At 45.3% G+C, this 21123-nt stretch overlaps 1 protein-coding gene across 1 annotated transcript in view; it reads left to right on the forward strand.

Moving 5' to 3' along the window:
* The window catches only part of CLDN16 (claudin 16), a 222047-nt gene that overhangs the window by 92414 nt on the left and 108510 nt on the right, over window positions 1-21123 (forward strand). The gene's annotated exons all lie outside the window — the stretch shown is intronic.

Consider the following 21123-nt stretch of genomic DNA (forward strand, 5'->3'; position numbering starts at 1 on the left):
GCAGGGGACATACAGCAACTATCAGTGAAGGCTGTACATACATATGTATGAGAGGGCATCTATGTGCACATATTAATGTAGGTTGAATGTAGGTTGTAGTGCAATATACAAAGTAGGTTTCACAGTTATGTATGTTTAGCAGTATGTTAGTGTGTGTATACAGTTTTGTAAACAAACATGTTGATATACCTATCTATCATATGGATACGTATGTATGTCAATATATGTATGTATGTATTTATGTATGTGTATATATATATATATATATATATATATATATATATATATATATATATATATATATATATATATATATATATAATATCTATATATGTATACATAGATAGTGAGGGATGTAGGAACACATAGACAGATGTAGATAGATAGAATATGTAGAAACATATATGTAATACACACATACAGATATAGATATATGTAGATACATATACATAGACAGACAGATCTGACTATCTACAAATATGACTGCATATGACGATCTCACACTCCCCTGTCCCACCCCTCTGTCACTCTCACCCCTCTCTGTCACACACCCCCTCTCCATATCTATAGCAATATATGTACATCGATATATATATATGTGTATATGTATATATGTATATATATATATATATATATATATATATATATATATATATATATATATATATATATATATATATATATATATATATATATATATATATATATGTATGTATATATATATATATATATATATATATATATATACATATATATATATATATATATATATATAGAGAGAGAGAGAGAGAGATGTATATATATTCTGAGTGAGGCACATGTGTACAGATGTATTGCAACAGGTGCCTGGTGACAAAGGCATGGAGTGAACACCAGTGTGAAACTGGAGTACCATACCCCATTTCAAATCACCTACACCAGTAACCACCAGATATGTGATTGGCTGCCCACCACTGCATGTGTCAGGGGTGAACAGGGTCATAAATGTGTACAATAGTCCCCCAATGATAGTCACAGTGGCACACTATTCCTGGAATACCTGCACATGGTATGTGTCAGCAGACATGGTGTGTCAGCTATGGACATGTAGGTCAGTGTACCTCCACACCACACAATGGCTGCCATGGTATGTACCTCACATGACAGCTACAGATATGGAGAAGGACACAGTGACATGTACAACACTGTGACAATGCACTCAAACACATTACCAATGCACAGTGACTGACAACACCACAGAGTACACACATACTACCCACATAGAGGTTACCACTCCTGGATTTACATACTTAAGTCACACCCATGACAGATGTCCAGCAACCATAGTAACACCTCACACCATCCATGACCTAAATGACTGCTGTGTGTCGTCCGTGACACTGCAGTAGAGAGCACATGGTGGAGGTACAGGTTCCTACCCACAGATAAGACATACCCTGCAATAAACCACACAGCATTAAGAAGCAAGACTCCACATGAGTACATGTCACACATAGCCCTGCTGAATGTTAGTCAGATAGATAATATGCCATATGAGTCACCCTGTGTAACTGTTTGACAGGAGCAGGTACCATCACATCACATGTGTCACAATGGTCAGGGAAACAAAACAGTATGCTGCTGTAGTCCCAGGGGCAATAGCATATTGTATTGTATTGTATTGTAATGTACTGTATTGTGTTGTATTGTATTGGTATGTAGAGGTGCCTCCTTCGTGGAGTGGAACCACTGCTGCTGTACACCAGTGTACAGGTGCATATCCTGTAGTCAGGCTAGTGTTACATAGCACTTCTATATGTGTGTTTAGCTCCTCTTGGAGTTCATGTAGGTTCATAGGTTCATAGGTTCATAGGTTAGTACTAGGCTATCAGCCCTAGGGCCTATACAAGCCTAGCCATAACAATTCCCTGAATATTTCTTCCCACATTATTTTCCTGGCCCCTGTCTAGCAGTGACACTGAGGTGATCCCTGGGGTATTTCTCCCATCCAATGGTCAAGGTTCCTCTTGAACAAGGCCAGAGGCACTCTGCCTGACATATATGGGCAATCTATTCCAGAGTCTGGGAGTCTCTGGGTCAGGAACCTATCCCTCCAACATGTTTTGTTTATTGTGATGACAAGGTTTAGATGCCTGGGCGTGTAGCTCTGATGGATCTAGATTTTTAAGTGTAGCATGTCCAACAGCTCTGGGTTTGACATGGCCTTGTATGTTAAGCAGAGATCGCCTCTGAGTAGGCGATGGCGACAGAGTATAGCTGGTGTTTTTTAGACGGTCAGCATAGGGCATCTGCTTTAGGCCTGTGATTCTTTTAGTGAGGTATTTCTGAGGCCTTTCCAGTTACTGCAGATGTCTTGAGAGGTACGTACCAAATGGGGCATTGTATTCTATAATGGTTCTAATGAGGGATGAGTACAGGAGACAATGACCTCCCTCCTTTTCTGGATGAAAAGCCCTTCATGATGAGGTGTGCCACATAGAAGGATTTCCTGACTACTTTAGCTACATGGGTATCGAAGGTGAGACCACTATCCACCTGTGTCCCTAAGTCTCTTATCACTTCTTCTGTGTTTAGTGTACTGCCACCTATATGGTAATTCATGGATACATGTTGTTTTTCCCAAGGGGATAACAATACATTTCTTGGCATTGAGCTTGAGCCCATGGCTCTGGCACCAGTTATCTGTTTCTGTGAGGCCCTTTTGTAGAGTATCCACATCATTTGGGGATTCAATATGGCTCCCAGTTTGCAGTCATCTGCAAACTTTGTTAGCCATAAGTCCTCCTAGTGTTGACCTGTACTTCAGAGAAGTAGATGCCAAACAAGAGTGGGCCAGGACTGAACCCTGAGGTACTCCACTTGTCACTTGTCTGGAGCTGGATTTGGTCAGCTACTTTTACAGTGTGGGTTCTATCAGTAAGCCATTTAGCAACCCATTGGGTGACATAGGGATTAATGCCCAACTTAGTAAGTTTATCTATGATTCCAGAGTGGGGGATGGTGTCAAAGGCCTTGGCAAGGTCTAGATAGGCTGTGTTGACCACCTTCCTCATCCATGGCTCTGGAGACTGATTCAAAGAAGTCAATCAGGTTCAGGAGACAAGATATGCCCTTCACAAACCCAAACTGGGTGGGGTCCCAATGTCTTTGTTTATGAGCTCCATGATGATCCTCTCCATAGCCTTGCAGATAAGGCTTGTCAGACTGATGGGCGGTAGTTTCGGGATCCAAGGTGGATCCCCTTTGTGATTGGGATAACTATAGCTCTGCGCCACTCAGTGGGCATGAAACCTGAGGTGAGGCTATGATTAAACATGACACTTAGGTGAGGTGCCAGTTCATATTGTAGTTCATGTAGTACACAACCCGGGATGTCATCTGGTACCATGGATGCTGTATTCTTGGCTTTAGAGAGCAGTTCGTACCTGTGTACCTGGATGTTACTGGGGCTGCAATCTTCTGGTATTGAGATGGGCCATTTAGGGGGTGAGTGGGGTGAAGTTGGCACTGAATCGATCTGCCAGGATATTGGCAATATCTGTAGGATCAGTATATTTAATGCCATTCTGTTTTAGCTCAGAGCAGATCTGAGCATTGCCATTTAGATTCTTGACATAATTATAGAATGCCTTGTGGTTGTCTTTGAATCTTTGGCAATTTTATTTTTCTCAAAATTAGCTTTGGATGATTTTATGAGGCATCTCAGTTTCTTACTGAGGCTAGTGATCAAGGGAGTTTTGCATCCTGGGATTTTCCTCTTTTTGCAAAAGTTTCTTCCTCCTTTTGTTGTAAAGTTTGTTTATGGCTGGGGACCACCAGATTGTCTTCCTTTTTGGATGAGAGAGTTTTTGTTCTATTTGGGATTGCCTTATTCATGCATGAGTGGATGTGCTGGTAGAAGGCATTTGTGTGATTCAGCAGTTGAACTTTCAGTTCCCGTCTGCATGGGTGTCATGAAGTTTGTCACTTCTGTCTTTAGAAGTGTGAAGTTGGCTTTAGAAGTTCTTTATGGTGGTTTCTTTATTTCAGGTGGGGTGGGATGTGGATGTTAAGGGTGATTAGCTTATGGTCAGACCTGACTAGTGAGGGGTGACCATAGGTGTTGAACATTGCGCCCCATGTTGGTAATGACCAGGTCTAGGATGTTGTAGCCCTTGGTGGGATGGATTAGTTGATCCATGGCGTTTGAATTTATGAATTCCAAGAACTTTTGGGCTAGGTGTTGGGACATGAGTAGTTTTCCCAGTTAATGGCAGGGTAGTTAAAATCACCCAGTATTAGGGTGTTTGGTTCTATCTTAATATTTTCCAGTATGTTTAGAAAGGTGTAGTGAGAATCTTGGGATAGTACACTTGTAGCATGCAACCGGGGATACCATCAGGTCCCATTCATGTTGTGTTTTCTGCTTTTCTGAGGGCGGCTCTCACCTGGACATCTGTGATGACAGGGAGGTTACAGTCAGCTGGGATAAGTATGTCTTAATTTGGTGGAGAGGGAGGGGGGAAACTTGCACTGAACCTGTCTGCCACAATGTTGCCAATATCTGTGGGTTCAGTGAATTATTTGTTGTTGTGTACTAACTATGAGCATATTGGAGGGTTTCTGACCAGGTTGCTAATATAACTGAAGAAGGCCTTGTGGTTATCTGTAGTGTCCCTGTTGATTTCCCTCTCAAAGTTGCCCATGGATGTTTGTATGAGAGAAAATAGCTCCTTACTAGTGCTGATCAGACATGCCTTCCCTTTATGGAATTATGCTCTGTCTTGCAGTAGCTTCCATCTTTTGTTATACAATCTGTCTATGGCTGGGGTCCACCAGACATGATGCTTTCCCTTTGTGGAGAGTGTCTTGGTCTTATATGGGATTGCATGATCCATGCATTCTCGGAGATGTCCGTAGAAATCATTTGTGAAGGGGTCAGCATTGTGGGTTGTGTCTTCCACTTGCCCAGTGGGCTTAAAGGATACCATGTCAGTGTTACGAAGTGTAAAGTTTGCATTTGAAATGTTATTCACTGTAGTCATTTGTGCTGGTGGTGGAGGTGGGATATGTATATCCAGGGCAATTAGTTTGTGGTCAGGTCACAGTAGTTGATGATGTACCTCATACAGTACCTCGATACAAACCCACAGAGTGAGGAGGTGCTTTGGACCTGAATCAGTGTTCTGACTGCTGGGGTTTGGTAATATGTCGTATGGAGTGTGCCAGGTACTGTTGCACAGTTGTTGGCTGAGCACTGATACCTGGCCATTTACATGTGTATCCACCAATAGACAGACAGATGCTATATATGTGAGATATGTTGTATCACAACAGTCGAGTAGCATGTGTAGTATGTGTGCCAAATTCTGCTGACATATTTTGCTGATATCATGTTATTTCCTTTTTCAGGACCATAGCTCACCAGCGCAATCCAGCGTACTCTGCAGCTGAGGATGAGGAGATACACCAGAGCCTGGTGCGGGATTATGCAATACTCTTTTCCCGCACCAGCCAGAATCAGCAGGAGAGGGCTGCACTGTGGCAAGACCTGGTCCATCAGGTAAATGACATAGGCATGCATAATAGGACATATGAGCAGGTACGACATCACTGCAGTGATTTAATCAGAAATGTCCATCAGCGTGCGTCGGATATCCACAGGCAACAGGTTGCCACAGGTGGTGGGGTGGCTACACATCCCCCACTCACCAGACTAGAGGGACTACTCATAAGTGTTGTGGCTCCAGCCTGCCAACAACAACAACAGCAGCAGATCTGCATTATGATGGAGGCTGGAGCCACACAGCAGCAAGACTACAGTGCAGGTAATATGCCATATGTATAGTTGACTGTTGTGTACACTGGTAGTTAATGCATCTGTGAGGTGTGTCCTTGGTTTGTAGCTGACATCATAGTATTTAATGTGCAAGTGTGATATTCTCAATATCAGCAGCTGACCTGTGAAAGGCGACTATTGTACTACTGACCTGTATCATACTCAGTAACAATGGCACAGTTGTGCCCACTGACATTAATTTCCTCACTTCTGCAGATCCCTCCGGTGTAGCAGCAATGCAGCCTATCCATGCTGGTGAGTGTGTATTAACAATACCTTTAATAGTCTTGATAGTAATAGTAATATTAGGCTCACTGAGTAGTGCTCTGTGTATGCATGTAGGTGTGTATGTTTGTTGATATCTCGCATACTGAGTACTGTACAAGTGTGCAACTGTGTGCAAGTGTGCAACTGTGTGTAAGTGTGCATGTGTGCATGTGTGCATGTGTGCACCTGTGCATGTGTGCATGTGTGCACCTGTGCATGTGTGCATGTGTGCACCTGTGCATGTGTGCATGTGTGCATCACTGGTAACATTGTGTAGACATTGTAAACTGTGTTTCCTGTTTCCCTCCCACAGGTTCTGGTGCTGCTCTGGTGTCATGCAGCAGGGAACCTGAATCAGGTGTCACAGGTACTGATAATGATGACATCTATGTAATGGCACAGGAAGGTATGCCAGGGTCCGTCATTGGTCAGCCAATTGACAGTACACAGCTGTCAACCCCATCAATGCGCACAGTTATCCTGCCAATACACCCTTTGTCACCAATGCCCCTAGGTGATGCACAGGATACAGTGGGCATTGACCAGGGTAATGTGGTATCTGTGGCACATGCTTCCCCACACAGCAGCCATGGGCATGGCCCTGAGATGGTACCACACAGATAGATGTCCAGGGCTTCTCGTGGGACCATCCATGGGCATACTGCCCCTGTCAGACATGCCCACAGAGGTCTTACAACCTCAGCTATGTTTTGGGCTGTCATGCAGGCACAGTCACATATGGAACAGTACATCAGACAGGGTCTGAGGGAGCTGACAGCATGTTGCACAGCCATGACTGACAGTATGCGTGACATTGTGGCTGCCATCTGTAACTTCACCGATGTCATAGACAGACGTTGTGGGGACATATTAGATCGGTTCAACAACTACATTTCCATGAGCCAGGGCGATGGTAGATGGTTGAGGCGTCGACGTGGGCGTATGCCAGCAACAGCAGCAGCTAGCAGTCATCGCGGATGACAACAGAGCTGCAGCCGCCCCCATAGTGCCAGCATCAGCCCCAGCAATGCTGGGTCTGTGCTGTCATCAGACCACCCCAGGAGACCATGTGCACGTAGCTCTGGACAGGCCCGACAGGGATCTTTGTCCAGTCAACGAACACCTGCTTCTGATGACAGTACCCAGTCTGGATTGTTACCGGATATGGTCCGTAGCACCCCTGTAAGGCACAGGTACAGTGTCCGTGGCCAGAGACACTGATCTGTATGACCTGGCAGGTACAGTCTGTGGCTGTCCACAAACACCAGTATATGGCAGCCATGAGGTGGAACTGTGTGCATCCATACACACATGTGAATTGACAACACCTAGGGCTACCACATACCCGCACACACTGCATCAACATTGCTCCACCTTGTACTGCTGTCCCTCACCAACACACATGCACATACATGTCAATTGGTGGTATCAGTGGCAGACTCAGGCATACCAAGTTCACACCCTGTGCATATGATGAAACTGTGCCACCTCCTGCAATCTGTAACATCAGTGCAGGTACAGGTTAACATGTTGCTGATGCACAGGGTGACTACATAGACGTGTAGTAATAGTATAATGTTGTTAACAGTACTGTGTGCTGATATAATTGTGGGTATATCCCAGCATGCCTGATGCAGTAAGGGTATGATTGTCTTGTACTGTTGTCTACACCCATGGTAAGTACCATAGTGTATCATCTGCACATGTTGGCATACTGGTGGTAAGGATGTCAACAGAAGGCTACATACATAGGTAGCACAGGGGATAAGGTAATGAAAGTATTGATACGCAATGATGGACATGTAAACTGCAAGTGGCATGTTGCCCACACTGGACTCTGCAATGCAGATGTTTGAAGATGTTGATATGTGTGCAGTACTACACGACTGGTACAGGACAAACAGGAGCACCCTAGCACTTCAAGCTGACATCTCATACCATGCCCCAACACACAAAACTAACTTTCACAGGAGGGAGAGTCCCCATAAATGTCAGGGATACTGTGGTGGCAGGACAGGTAGCATACATCCTACTAAGTATGGAACCACTGAGTGAAGGCTCAGTGTCTGTTATTTGACATGTGTATTACTGCAGGTATGAGCACCTGGGTTTCCATCCAGTTATTGTACATCCTGATGGTACATGGTCTGTACACTTGTGTGCGCTGAGACTGGACCCTAGCCATCTGACATGTGTATTTCCATGTACATATGTATAGTGCCTGCATATTTGCACTGTTACCTACTGGAAGTGGTACAGCTTGTTTGTTGTACAATGGACTACATGCAGCCCTGCTTACTGTAGCTTTGTTTGCATGCATGTTTGCTTGCAGTTACCCTGGAACACTGATCCCACCTGCAATGCAGAGTTACAGAGCTTCTGTGGACTCCTAGTGACATCTGCATAGCTTACTATATGTATGTCCATGTCTCACTTGACAGAACGTCACTGTTTGTCCTGTTCACATGTACGTTGCCTGTGACACATTGCATATGACTTACCTGGCATTTGTCCACGTGAGCAGTCATATATGCCAGTGCTAACTAATCACAGGCACTACACCCTCACATACTCACCTTCTGTACCTTGTTCCCCATTGGCCCTATCTGCTGTTAATCACCATGGCAATCACAATACTATGGTAGCATGTGCAAAGGTCACTTGTCAGTCACCTCTATGGTACAGTTGTGGAATATGTGGGTCATGTGGCAATGTCACAGCTGCCACATGTACACAGTCAACCCTCTCCCCTACACATGGACATACAACACATGTATGAGATGCAACCACATAGCCAAACTGGGGACTAAGCACTCTGAACCCAGTACTGGCATAACCTGTCAGGTGGCATGAAATACTACAGTGACTACAATACCAGTCTGTTGTAGACCTACACTGACAGCAATCCAAACACATGAACACACTGGGCCATTCATGGAGCCTCAGAATAGCATCCTGCCTGAGCAGCAGACACCTCTGCAACTGGCACACAGGCATACGTTAAGCCAGAACACAGCACATGCAACACATAGCACACAAATCCTGTGTGCCAAACAGTCACAGCCTGTACGGCTAGACAACACACCTGCTACAGTTGTGTTAGGTACCTTTATTGTCTGGTACAGTGAGGTCCCACTCACCAGGCTGGACAAGGTGAAGGTCACAGTGATATGCCCGTGGGGCACTATGGTTCACCACATACAAGCATACAGGTCAGTTAGAGGCATGGACACATATGACTCAGTCATTGTCCATGCCACTATGGCTGACCTGTGATGTACCTCCCTGGACTACATGATAGGGAACATAGAAGGGCTCTCTGAGCATGTGGCACAGGCTGGTATGACCCTGACCTTGGTTGGCATCATACGTCACCAAGAATGCTGATATTACTGAATGCTGATGAATTACTGTAGCTACAACACCCTAGCTGAAATGTTCTAGCATGTAGTCACTGCATTGCTATGGAACAACTTGTTACCACTCCCACAACAGGTGAAAACATGCAGCACCTGTTCATCAACAACATGTAGACTATATGCCCCAGACCAGATGTGTATCCCCGCTGCTAGGATGATACTATATACAACTCACACTGTATATACACATACCACATGCAGCACCTGCACAGAAGACCACAGTCATAATGTTATCCAGTGCAAATACCATGTATTCACATGTGGCAGGCGTCAGACATGGGAACTATTGAAGGTCACAGGTACATATGTGTATTTGGCACACACATACATCATCTGTGTCCATTGCCATTACTGGTTTAATCGATGTCATGCATTATTGTGAACAACAACCCACACACATGGGCATTCTGTGTGTGGAATTCAAAGCCATAACTAACTGTGCTATGACAGTAGTGAGACACAGTAGCAGAGCATGTTATTTGCATTACTAGGAGATTTGCCCTCTTCTGCTGTACTTGTAGGGTGCTGACATCATCTGTGTAGAGATTGGAATATGCACCAGCTGGTGTGTTGTACTGGTTGCCAAAAGGGTCAGTTCTCTCACACATTTAATTGCACACACACACACTTACCATTTGCAGGATTCAAACCTCTACCTACCTAACTATGTTATGACACTCAAGACGGACGCATTAGCAGAGCATATTATTCACATTATTGGGAGGTTTCCCTTCTCCTGCTGTACTTAAAGGGTGCTGACATCATCAGTGTTTAGAAAGGGGAATGTGCATCCTATAGTGTGTTTTCCCAGTTACCAAAAGGGACATTTTCCTCACACAGAATTGCACACACACTAACCCCCCTCACCCAAACTTGCCATTTGCAGGATTCAAACCCCTATCTAACTAAGTTATGACACTCAAGATGGACGCATTAGCAGAGCGCACTATTCACATTAATAGAAGGTTTCCCTTCTCCTGCTGTACTTATAGGGTGCTGACATCATCAGTGTTTAGAAAGGGGAATGTGCATCCTGTACTGTGTTTTCCCAGTTGCCAAGAGGGACATTTCCCTCACACAGAAATGCACACACACTAACCCACCTCACCCAAACTTGCCATTTGCAGAATTCAAACCATGACCGAACTATGCTATGACACTTAAGACGGACGCATTAGCAGAGTGCGCTATTTACATTACTGGGAGAGTTTTCTTCGCCTGCTGTACTTATAGGGTGCTGACATCATCAGTGTTTAGAAAGGGGAATGTGCATCCTGTAGTGTGTTCTCCTAGTTGCCAAAAGGGGCATTTCTCTCACACAGAGCTGCACACACACCAAACCCGCTCACCCACACGCACTGAGCATTTGCAGGATTCAAACCCCTACCTAATTATATTATGACACTTGAGAGAGACGCATTAGCAGAGCGCACTATCCGAATTACTGGGCATCTGTTCTGCACCTGCAGTATTTATAGGGTGCTGACATCATTATTTCTACAGAGGTATGTACATCTAGTACTACCTGTCAGGTGGGGGATAGCATATATATGCATTTGCAGCCACCTACTTCAGGGTCAGATATGCACATCAGCACTGACAGGTTATGTTCTATACCATGCTCTGTGACCACAGGACCTGTAACACACAACACAACCAGTTTGGACCACCCCTCCCACATCCAGGACACACCCTTTGCTTCCTTGGGAACAATGCCAAGATATGAAGGTGTTCACATACACCATTCCAGTTGTTAATGTCAGGTACAGGTATATTGTGTGTGGGAACTACTCAAGCCTCTACAACATTACCCTACAGCCACTACAATTTGTGAGTCCATGTGCTATGGCAGAACCACTCACCACAGCCACAAGGGGGAATACATATTGCACCTGACCATCTGCAACATGGGTACTCACTGTTCCACACCAGAGGTAGACCACCATTGTTGATATCTGACCATACCCACCTTTCCCTGGACATCCATATCCCATCCCACCCCCAGGCAAGGTTGTCACAGCAAACAAAGTGTATTTATCAAAAGCAGACTTTACACTTGTGAAGACTGGGGTGGAAGACTTCAAAGGACCCATGCTGGGGGAGTATACAGGCCACTCTGCATAATCCTTGACAATTGCATTCTATGAGCATGTGGAAGATTTGCATTGATTATGCTATCCCAAATATACCCATGACTCCTCCACAACAGGACATCTGTCAGGTGTACACCAGCCATAATTGAGCTGTCCAACAGACAGAGTGAGCTAATACATTGCAGAGCAGTAGCCCACAGAGGGAGGACATCTGTGAACAGTACTGGCACAACACTTCAATCCCTCATAATCATCACGACAAAGTGTTGACAGTGAAATTGTCCAGACACTGCAGATAAGGCTCCCCTCAGTCTGTTATTGATGCCCACTTACTGTTAGAGGTCCTCACCAACCCTCTTACAGCACACACCAACAACATGGATGTGGCTTAGCAAATTCAACCCCTGGGATCTCCACTGTGTCCCTGCTTGACGAAGGCACAGTGCACTAGCCTCACATGGTGCCTTATGTGACCTACTTTACAGTGGCACAGTAGCCTACTGTACTGGGGAGGCAGACGCCAAGCACACTCTGGCTAAGCTGTCATTCCCTAGGGCAAACAGCCTAGTGTTGACCTCTACAACCATATGTTTAATTGTCAGATGCACAATATATGTTGCTGATAAACTGTTTGCAGGTCTTTATTGCCATAGCATTCCCTGTTTCTATGAACAACTTGTGTATCTGTGGAAGATGTTTGAATATGAGAGGGATCCACTATATCACTTATGTCTCTGTAGTCATTTAACTGTGTGCATTGGGCAGATTGCTGTAATGTGGTTGGTTCCTGGAATAACATGTACAAATACCAGATATGTGTGGCCAACTGCTAAACTGAGATTTGGCCTAAGTGTGTGAGCATGCCCAGTTCAGGCTTTCCATGGCATGTTGTCTAACATATGTCTCATTTATCAAAGTGTGCGAGCATGCCCAGTGTGAGCTTTCCATATGTTGAACTCTGCAGCCTACCACATTTGTGGATGAGTGTGAACTTCAACAATATCTCACATTTATGGTTGTGTGTTGTGTGTCATGTTGTGTAGTTACTGTCCAACTGCTTTGTGTCTGAACACAACAGGGATTATACTGTGCCTGCAGGGTTTGCATGGGATACTTTGCATACAGTTGTCAACATCCTTTCATACTGACCTAACACTGTAGTACCGTATAGTGTACTGGTTCAGTACTTTCACTGTGGTGGACAGTATCCTGGGCTTTAGTCCTATCACTGCTTTACATTTTCATAGTGAGCACAACAGACTGGTTAGGGGCCAGTTGTGCACATCTGACCATGTTGCATTATGTTCAGATATGAACTACTTAAACCAGGCTTGTCCAACAATGGTAGCGTATTCCACAACATAGGTGTACATTGGCAAACACTACAAATGTGCCCTAGGCCATTTCTAATGCTAGTTGGAGAGTGTGTTTGTCCTTTGACACACATTGTAACTGGAGTTTGCCATGACATATGTCATGGTTAGTATACTGTGCCTCTGTCTACCCGTGACATAACAGTGATACCCAGGGTAAACCTACCATCTCCCATCCACTCATCAAGATTCCTCTTGAGGAGAGTTGATGAGTGACTCTCTGGCTAACCTGTACTGGGAGTTTACTCAAGAGTGGGGGTGGCTTCTGTGTTATGGATCATTCAGTACAGCTTGTCCTATGTATGTCAGTGCTGGGGTTCAGGTCTCTCATGTGCATAGCTCACTGCCATTCAGATTGTACAAGGTGAAGTATGTTCATTGATTCCAGCTTGGACATGGCTTTATACATCAGGCATAGCTTGCCTCTGGGTGGGCAGTATGGCAGTGTGTGGAACTGCAGTTTGTTTAATCAGGCAACACATGGCATCTGTTCAAGCTCTTTGATACTCCTGGTGAGGTACTTTTGGGGACTTTACAGTTGATGGAGGTGTCTGCTGAGGTACATCCCACAGGGGCTATTGTAGTCAATTGTAATGCTGATGAAGGATGACTGCAGAGCCACAATGACCTCCCCTTATTTAGATCTGACAACCTTCATGATTAGGTGGGTATATGGTATGTTTCTGTAACCACTACAGCCACATGCTTGTCCAATGCAGGATATCTATCAACTTGTGTCCCCAGGTCTCTCATTACATGTTAAGTACTTAATGGGTTAACACCTATGTGGTAATTGGTGGGCACTTACTGTATATCCACAGGGGTTGACTGTACACGTTTCTGCAATTAGCTTGCTAACATGGCTATGGCACCAGTTGTCTGTTTCTATGTGGCCCTTTGTGGGATGCTTGTGTCAGCTGGAGGGTCAGATATGGTGGCCAGTTTGTAGTCCTCTGCAAATATGTTCAGACACAGTCCTTCCATGTTGGCCTGTACCTATGGGACATATATACAAAACGAGGGAGGTCCCAGGACCAAGCCTTGTGGGATGCCAGTTATATCTGGTTTGTAGTCTGACATGGCTGCAGCATTTCTGACCATGTCAGTTCTGTCCTTGGTCTGGTTTGCAACCCCTCTACTGATATAGGGGTTTATATTTAAGCTGGTGAGCTTATCTATAATGAACATGTGGGGTATTGTATGGAAGCCTTTGCAAGGTCCAGCTACGCTGTGTGGACCACATTCCCCCATCAATGACCTTAATGACTGTTTCAAATGAGTCAAACATGTTTAAGGGGCAGGATCTGCACTTAAGAAAGCCACACTGGGTAGGGTCCAGTGTCAGTAGGTCCCCAATATCTTTATGTCTGCGGTACATGCTGATCCTTTCCATAGCTTTGCAGACCAAGCTTGTCAGGATTCTGGGATGGTAGTTTGCAGTATCCATTCAGGCAACACCTTTGTTGAGAAGGCCAGTGTTGTTGTACACTGCTCTTTGGGTACATATCCTGTGGTAAGGCTGACATTGAGCAGTAGTGTGATTTGGCATTCCATTCTTCTTGGAGTCCATGTTGGACTCAGCCCAGGACACCATCTCATACCATTGATGCTGTGTGTTTTGCTTTGTAGATGCTGGCTGTTACCTCAGCATCTGCAATGTCAGGGGACCAGCACTCTGCTGGGATAGATATTTTGCATTTGGGGGGGGGGTTTGCACTGCACCTGTCAGGTTGGATGTTGGCAATACGTGTGTCTGTTTGGTATGTTGTTTGTAATATTTGAGTGATTCAGAGAATATCTATGAATTCCCAACAAGGTTCCTACCATCAGTTAAGAAAGCCTTGTGATTATCCTTAGTGTCCTGTACAATTTGTATCTTCATAGGTTCATAGGTTCATACTAGGCTATCCACCCTAGGGCATTTATAAGCCTAGCCAGAGTGTGTGTGGCTTTTGCCACCCCTTGCTATGTGAATATTATGGCCATTTATGATTTATTTTACTGTGCCTCTGTCTGGACATGACACAGTGAAGACCCCTAGTGTACATCTATGATCATCCATCCACTTGGCAAGATTCCTGCTGAAGAGTGTCAGTGAGGGGCTCTGCCTATCATGGAGTGGGATTCTGTTCCAGAGTGTAGGGAGCCTCTGGGTTATGTATCTGTCCCTCCAGCATATCCTATTTCATTATGTGTTGAGGTTGACATCTCTCACTCTCACAGCTCCAATGGGTTTGGGTTTCCTGGGGTGGAGCATGTCCATTACTCCTGTGTTGGACATGGCCTTGTACAACAGGCATACAACGCCTCTGTGTAGGCAGTATGTGACTGCATTCAGCTGGGGTGTCTACAGCCAGGCAGCATATGACATATATTTGAGACCCTTTATCCTCTTGGTGAGGTACCTTTGAGGTCTTTCTAACTGCTGCAGGTGTCGGGTAAGGTACATCCCAAATGAGGCATTGTACTAGAGTATGGGTCTGATAAGAGAACAGTATGGGGGCACAATGACCTCTGTTGACATAGATGTGAATCCTTTCATGATACGGTGTCCAATATAGACAGTCTTCCTAGCCATGTTGGTAATGTGAGTGTCACATAAGTGTCCCTAGGTCCCCTGATTACTCCTTCCATACATAATGGATTACCACCTATGTGGTAATTTGTGAGTACCTTGTTTGGTATTTGGTGAGACATTCATACTGTCCAGTGTCTTCAGGATGGCTGGGTGGGGTTCCTGTGTGTGAGAATGTGGTCTGTAGCATGCTACAGACTGTACAGTAGTTTTGACTACGGTTAGTTGCACATCGGTGGTCTCCGAGGCTTTGTGCATTGTCAGTTACCTGGACGTGTGGGTGTCTGTGCTGAATATGGATACTCCCCCTCCTTTTATGTTTTGGTCCAGGTTTTGGGGCCATAACACATGATATGAGGTATAACCTGGTAGTGCTGGTGTGCTGTCAGGAGCCTTGCTGCAGGTTTCTGTCACTGCACGGACATCAATGTTCTCCATAATGGGGAGGGCCTCGGGAGCATGCATATTGAGGTTTACACATCTGGCATTGGTCAGCATTACCCTTATGTTTCTTTCCACTTATGTTTTCTAGGGTGGTGGGTTAGTCTTTTCAGCCTTGCCTACGAAAGTCTCATTGGAGGTGGCAAGAGCCTTATCCAATATCCAGACGCCCAGTGGTAACAGGTGCAAGCCATCCCTGGAACAGCAGCGTGGCTTGTCAAGCATGACATCCCAAGCAGACAGACATTTGATCCCCTTGGAATGACACCAGTAATTGTGCCACTTGTTAAAGCTGATCATTCTGTGTTTGTACTGTGGTATCATTCTTGGTGAGGGTAGGATGCTGCACATGGTCAGTGTCATCCCGGCCTGGACTACATAATCGGAGAGCTCGTCTATGTCTCTTTTCATGTAGTCCGGGGAGGTACATTTCAGGTCATTCACGCCAGCATGGACAATGACTGCATCATATTTCTACTTGCTTTGATGTGACCTGCATACTTCTGTTATGTGGCGTATTGTAGCAGCCTACAGGCAGCTTACTGTACCCTTTCCCTTGTTCAGTCTGGTGAGTGGGACAGCAGTGTGTCTGACTATGGAGTCACCTATTACAACTGTATCAGGCATGTTGTTTCTCCTTCTGGCCTGTGACTGTTTGGCACACCAGCTTTGTGTACTATGTGTTGCATGTGCTATGTTTGGAGGTTGTGGTTGCTTGGGTGTCTGCTTTGGAGGCCTCTGTTGATGTGGTGTGTTTGTAATTAGGGCCTCCGGGAATGTTTTTCTGTGTTTATGTCTTTGGTTTGCAATTGTGATAGGTCTATGTGAGACTGGGTTTTTGGTGTGTGTGGTTACCTTCTCCTCCTGACTACTTTTGACAGTACTGAGATGAGAGAGCTCAGCCTCAGGTTTGGATAAATGGTTGCATCTCTCACATATATTTGTATTTCTTGGGGGGAGGTGAGGGTTGTCTGTGTACTTGGGGCAGGTGTAACATTGCCTCAAGATTCACAGATTCAACTTGTTGTAGCTGGCCTTAGTGGATTGTATGTGTGGACATAGTTTATTGCCATACTACTGATTCATAGGTTCATAGATTAGTACTAAGCTAACTGCCCTTGCGAGCCATTTTAAGCCTAGCCAATTATCCCTTGTGAGACTCAAACCCTACACCTTGTGTTTGTAAGGCAAACACCTTAACCATTAGGCCACCCTCCCAACCTCAGTGATTACTTCCCTTTTTATGTTTTCTCTATCATGTAGTAGCTTCCTCATTCTCTTGCATGGTTTGGTAATGGCTGGAGTCCACCATGCCAGATGCCTGTGTGTATGGCATTGTGTCTTGGTTTTATTTGGGATTGCATAATCCAAGCAATCCTGGCAGTGTTCATGGAATGCCTGTATAACAGGTTCTGAGGTGTGGCCCATATTTTGCACCTGCACAGGGCCTTTAATGGATTCCACATCAGTTTGGAGGAGTGCAACTTTTGCTTTACACATGTTTTTCACTGTGGTTTTCTGGCCAGGGACTGTGGTCAGGATGTGTATATCCAGTGTGATTACTCTATGGTCTGGTCTTACCAGTGAGGGATACATTTCTCATCTTGCCATCCAGTACCCATGTTGCTGATTATCACATCCAGTATGCTTACCCCTCTTGTGGGAGTGGTACGTTGTTCCTGGCCATTTTGGTTTATGGATTCTAGGAACTTTTGTCCTACAGTGTTGGAGCTAGTATAATGCTCCCAGTCTATGTTTGGGTATTTTCAGTCACACAATATAATGTGGTTTGGAGGGCTTGATATATTCATGTATTCCAACATAGGCCAAGTGCAGTTCCTGGTGTTAGGATGGTAGTCTGTAGCAGGCTATAAACTGGGAGGCAGTTTTAGCCGCTGTTACTTGACCATGGCTAGTCCATGCTGCTTCTTGTTGTGGTACCAATGTGGGGGTGTGGTTAACCTTGACAATTATTGCTAATCACCCTCCTTTTGTAGCTTGTTCCATGTTTTGAGGCTGTACAGCACAGTATGAGGTGTAACCTGGTAGTGTTAGGGTGCTGTTGTGAGCCTTGACCCAGTTTTCTGTTACAGGACAGATATCAACATTCTCCATACTGGGGGAGTTTAGACTGCATGCATCTTGCTGTTTAGACTTCTGGCATTGGGTAGCATTACATCTAGGTTCTTATCCCTTGTGATACCTATGGAGGTGGGTTTGTGTTTTGAGCCTTACCTATTCAAGGCACGCTGTGGGTAACAACAGCCATTGCCAGTATCCATAAGGCCTGAACTGATAGGTGCACACCACCCCTAGCAGGTGGAGCATCATGTCATGCTCAGCATGTCATCCCAGGCTGGCACACATTGGATCCCCTTTGACTAACTGCAATACTTCAGCCAATAATTGCAATTGATCATCTCATCGTCATATTGTGGCATCATGCTTGGTGAGGGTAGGATGTTAGTCAGGGTCATCAAGTTTGCATATACTACATGGTGTTACATTGCTTAACACATGGCATTCATGCCTCAGGTGGTGCTGCAGGGCTGCCTCTGAGTGAGTCAGAGAGGGGTATCATTCCCAGGGTTCCTACTGAGCCAGTGTATGTGCTATGCGTTGCCTCTTTGCCAAGGCCAGGGCATACTGGGCACGCCTCCTTCTGCCTACTGGGGCAGGCTCAGGTTGTTCCTCCTCTGAGTCAAGCTCTGCCTGTGATGGCCTTGGCAATGGTGGGGGGCTGTTTGGCCCGGCCCTATGCTGGTCCTGCTGCAGCTGTTTTCGCAAGATCATATTATGTAGCATAGCACATACCATGACAATTTGGGTACATGTAGTTTGTGAGTACTGCAAGGCTCCACCAGATGTGCCCAGACACCGGGACCGTGACTTGAGCAGCCCAAACACACGCTCTATTGCATTACGTGTTTGTGCGTGTGCCTCATTATGGTGTTCCTGTTCAGGTGTGTGTGCGTTTCTGATGGGTGTCATCAGCCACGGCTCCAGTGCATAACCTGCATCCCCCACTAGATGTCCATGTGGGATGTCCCCATTGGCAAATGTCTGGTACATCTGCGTCAAATGCCAGATATGGGAATCATGGTAGCTCCCAGGGCAGCCAGCACACACATTCATTATTATGCCCTGGGCATCACACACGACCTGGCAGTTGATGGAGGGAAAGCCCTTGCGGTTAATATAGGCCCTACCCCACTCACCGGCTGGTGCTTTGATGCGTATGTGCGTGCAGTCTATTGCACCCACTACCTCAAGGTATTCCGCTATTTGCTGGAAGAGACGTATATTGCTGGCCAATACCTCACGGGCATTGGGGAAATATACATGATCACCGACATGTGCTGACATGGCATCCAGGAACTGGTGCAGTACCCTGGAGGCTGATACCTGTGATATCCCCATCATATCACCAGTTGGTCTCTGGAAGGTACCTGTTGCTAGTATTCTTAGGCCAACACATACCTTGGTTTCCACTGGGATGGGTTCCCCTCTGTTTGTTCTGTGTGTGAGACGTGGCCTGCACAGCTCAACAATTTGCTGCAGGAGGTCTCTGTCCACTCTATAGCACTCCACTATCTCCAGCTCATGTAACCCGTGGTAGGTGACCATGGGCCTGTACACTCTTCTCCGTCTCCTCACTGTGGATTGTCTGGCACCATTTGCATTGTCACCACCCTCAGCAAGTAGCCTATGTCTCCTTATGACAGCTATGGCAGCCCCTAGCATTTCTGCTTTGAGTTCAGCTTTTTCAGGTTTCACTTCTAATAGCTTACTCCTGTCTTGCAGTGTCTCTTGAGAGAAACATCCTGCACTGCTGTTTGCAGAGTATTAAGTGCTTGGCTGGGCTACTATTCTGCCTACGTAATTGCCTGCTTCTAATTGTTTTCACCTACTAGCTCCAGCTGTATTCCCTGCTAGCTTCCTACTAATTATGTTGCTTCCTGTTTCCTTTCTGTTTCCTCATGGGGGAGCAACACACATACCAGCAGAAACACGCTCACAGTGGCTTACACGCGCGTACACATGCTTACACGGTTTAGAATCGCCTTATTCGGGTTAAAGCGTGCGCACACCAGCGCAAACAGTCTTACAAGTCTTCCAACAGGCTCCCACATGCTCAGTCTGCCTTACACGCGTGCACACACTGCCCTACTCGCGCCTTATGGCGCGCACACGTGCGCATGCATGCCCAGCAAGAAACTTTGGTGTAAGTAACAGTGTACACCTTCCATTTCTTGACTTTCCCATGCTTATCTTGTGGCACTCCTCTTTCCATGATATGTGTCTGACATCTGTCATGTAACACTGACTTCCAATGAACTGCATTTCTTTCTGCCATTCCCCCCTGTGATGTCACCTATCTCCTACTCTATTCCTCCCCCTTATGTATCTCTTACACTACTCAGAATGTGCTCATTTGCTACGTGACAGTGGAATTCAGTATCCTAACACTCATTTACATCAGATTGCCTACTAATGCTTAGTTACATGTCTTAGACTCAGCTTCCCCCCTTAGCAACCACTAAACGGTGGCCATGTTGTTTTTGGTCTGCTGGTCCCTGCATTGTAAATCCATGTATTGCATAAAACCCACATTTGTGGGTTTATAACCTTCATTTTTATGTTTTATATAGTGCAGCCTGTTTGCACAGGGCTGCACTGCGTTTAAACTTAATTATCATATTTGCATCGGGGTACCTTGCCAATGGCCACATATTTGGCCATTGGCATGCTGCCTGACACATATGCACCCTTTATTTGGAGCTGACATGGCTCCATTGTGTTATTTGCAGAAACGTACTCAGTTGTCAACTGACAATTATTATAAATAACCTTTTTCATAGGTGTGTGTTCATAGGTAAGTAGTAGACTAGCTGCTCTTCTGGGCCATTTTAAGCCTAGCCGATTGTCACTAAAGGTGAGAATCTAACCCTGCACCTTGTGTCTGTGAGGTAAACATCTTAACCATTATGCCAACCCCTTATCCCATCTAGTTAGTATTTTATGTAAGTATTCCACTTAATGCACTGTCACTGTGTTTTATATAAGCAAATAATGTATTATTGCATATACAGACTTGTTTTATTGTACTAAAGCAAATTAATTCATCCGATTTTCT

This window comes from Protopterus annectens, chromosome 4.part1 (genome assembly GCF_019279795.1).
Source record: "Protopterus annectens isolate FY-2018-M chromosome 4.part1, PAN1.0, whole genome shotgun sequence".
Lineage (NCBI taxonomy): Eukaryota > Metazoa > Chordata > Ceratodontiformes > Protopteridae > Protopterus > Protopterus annectens.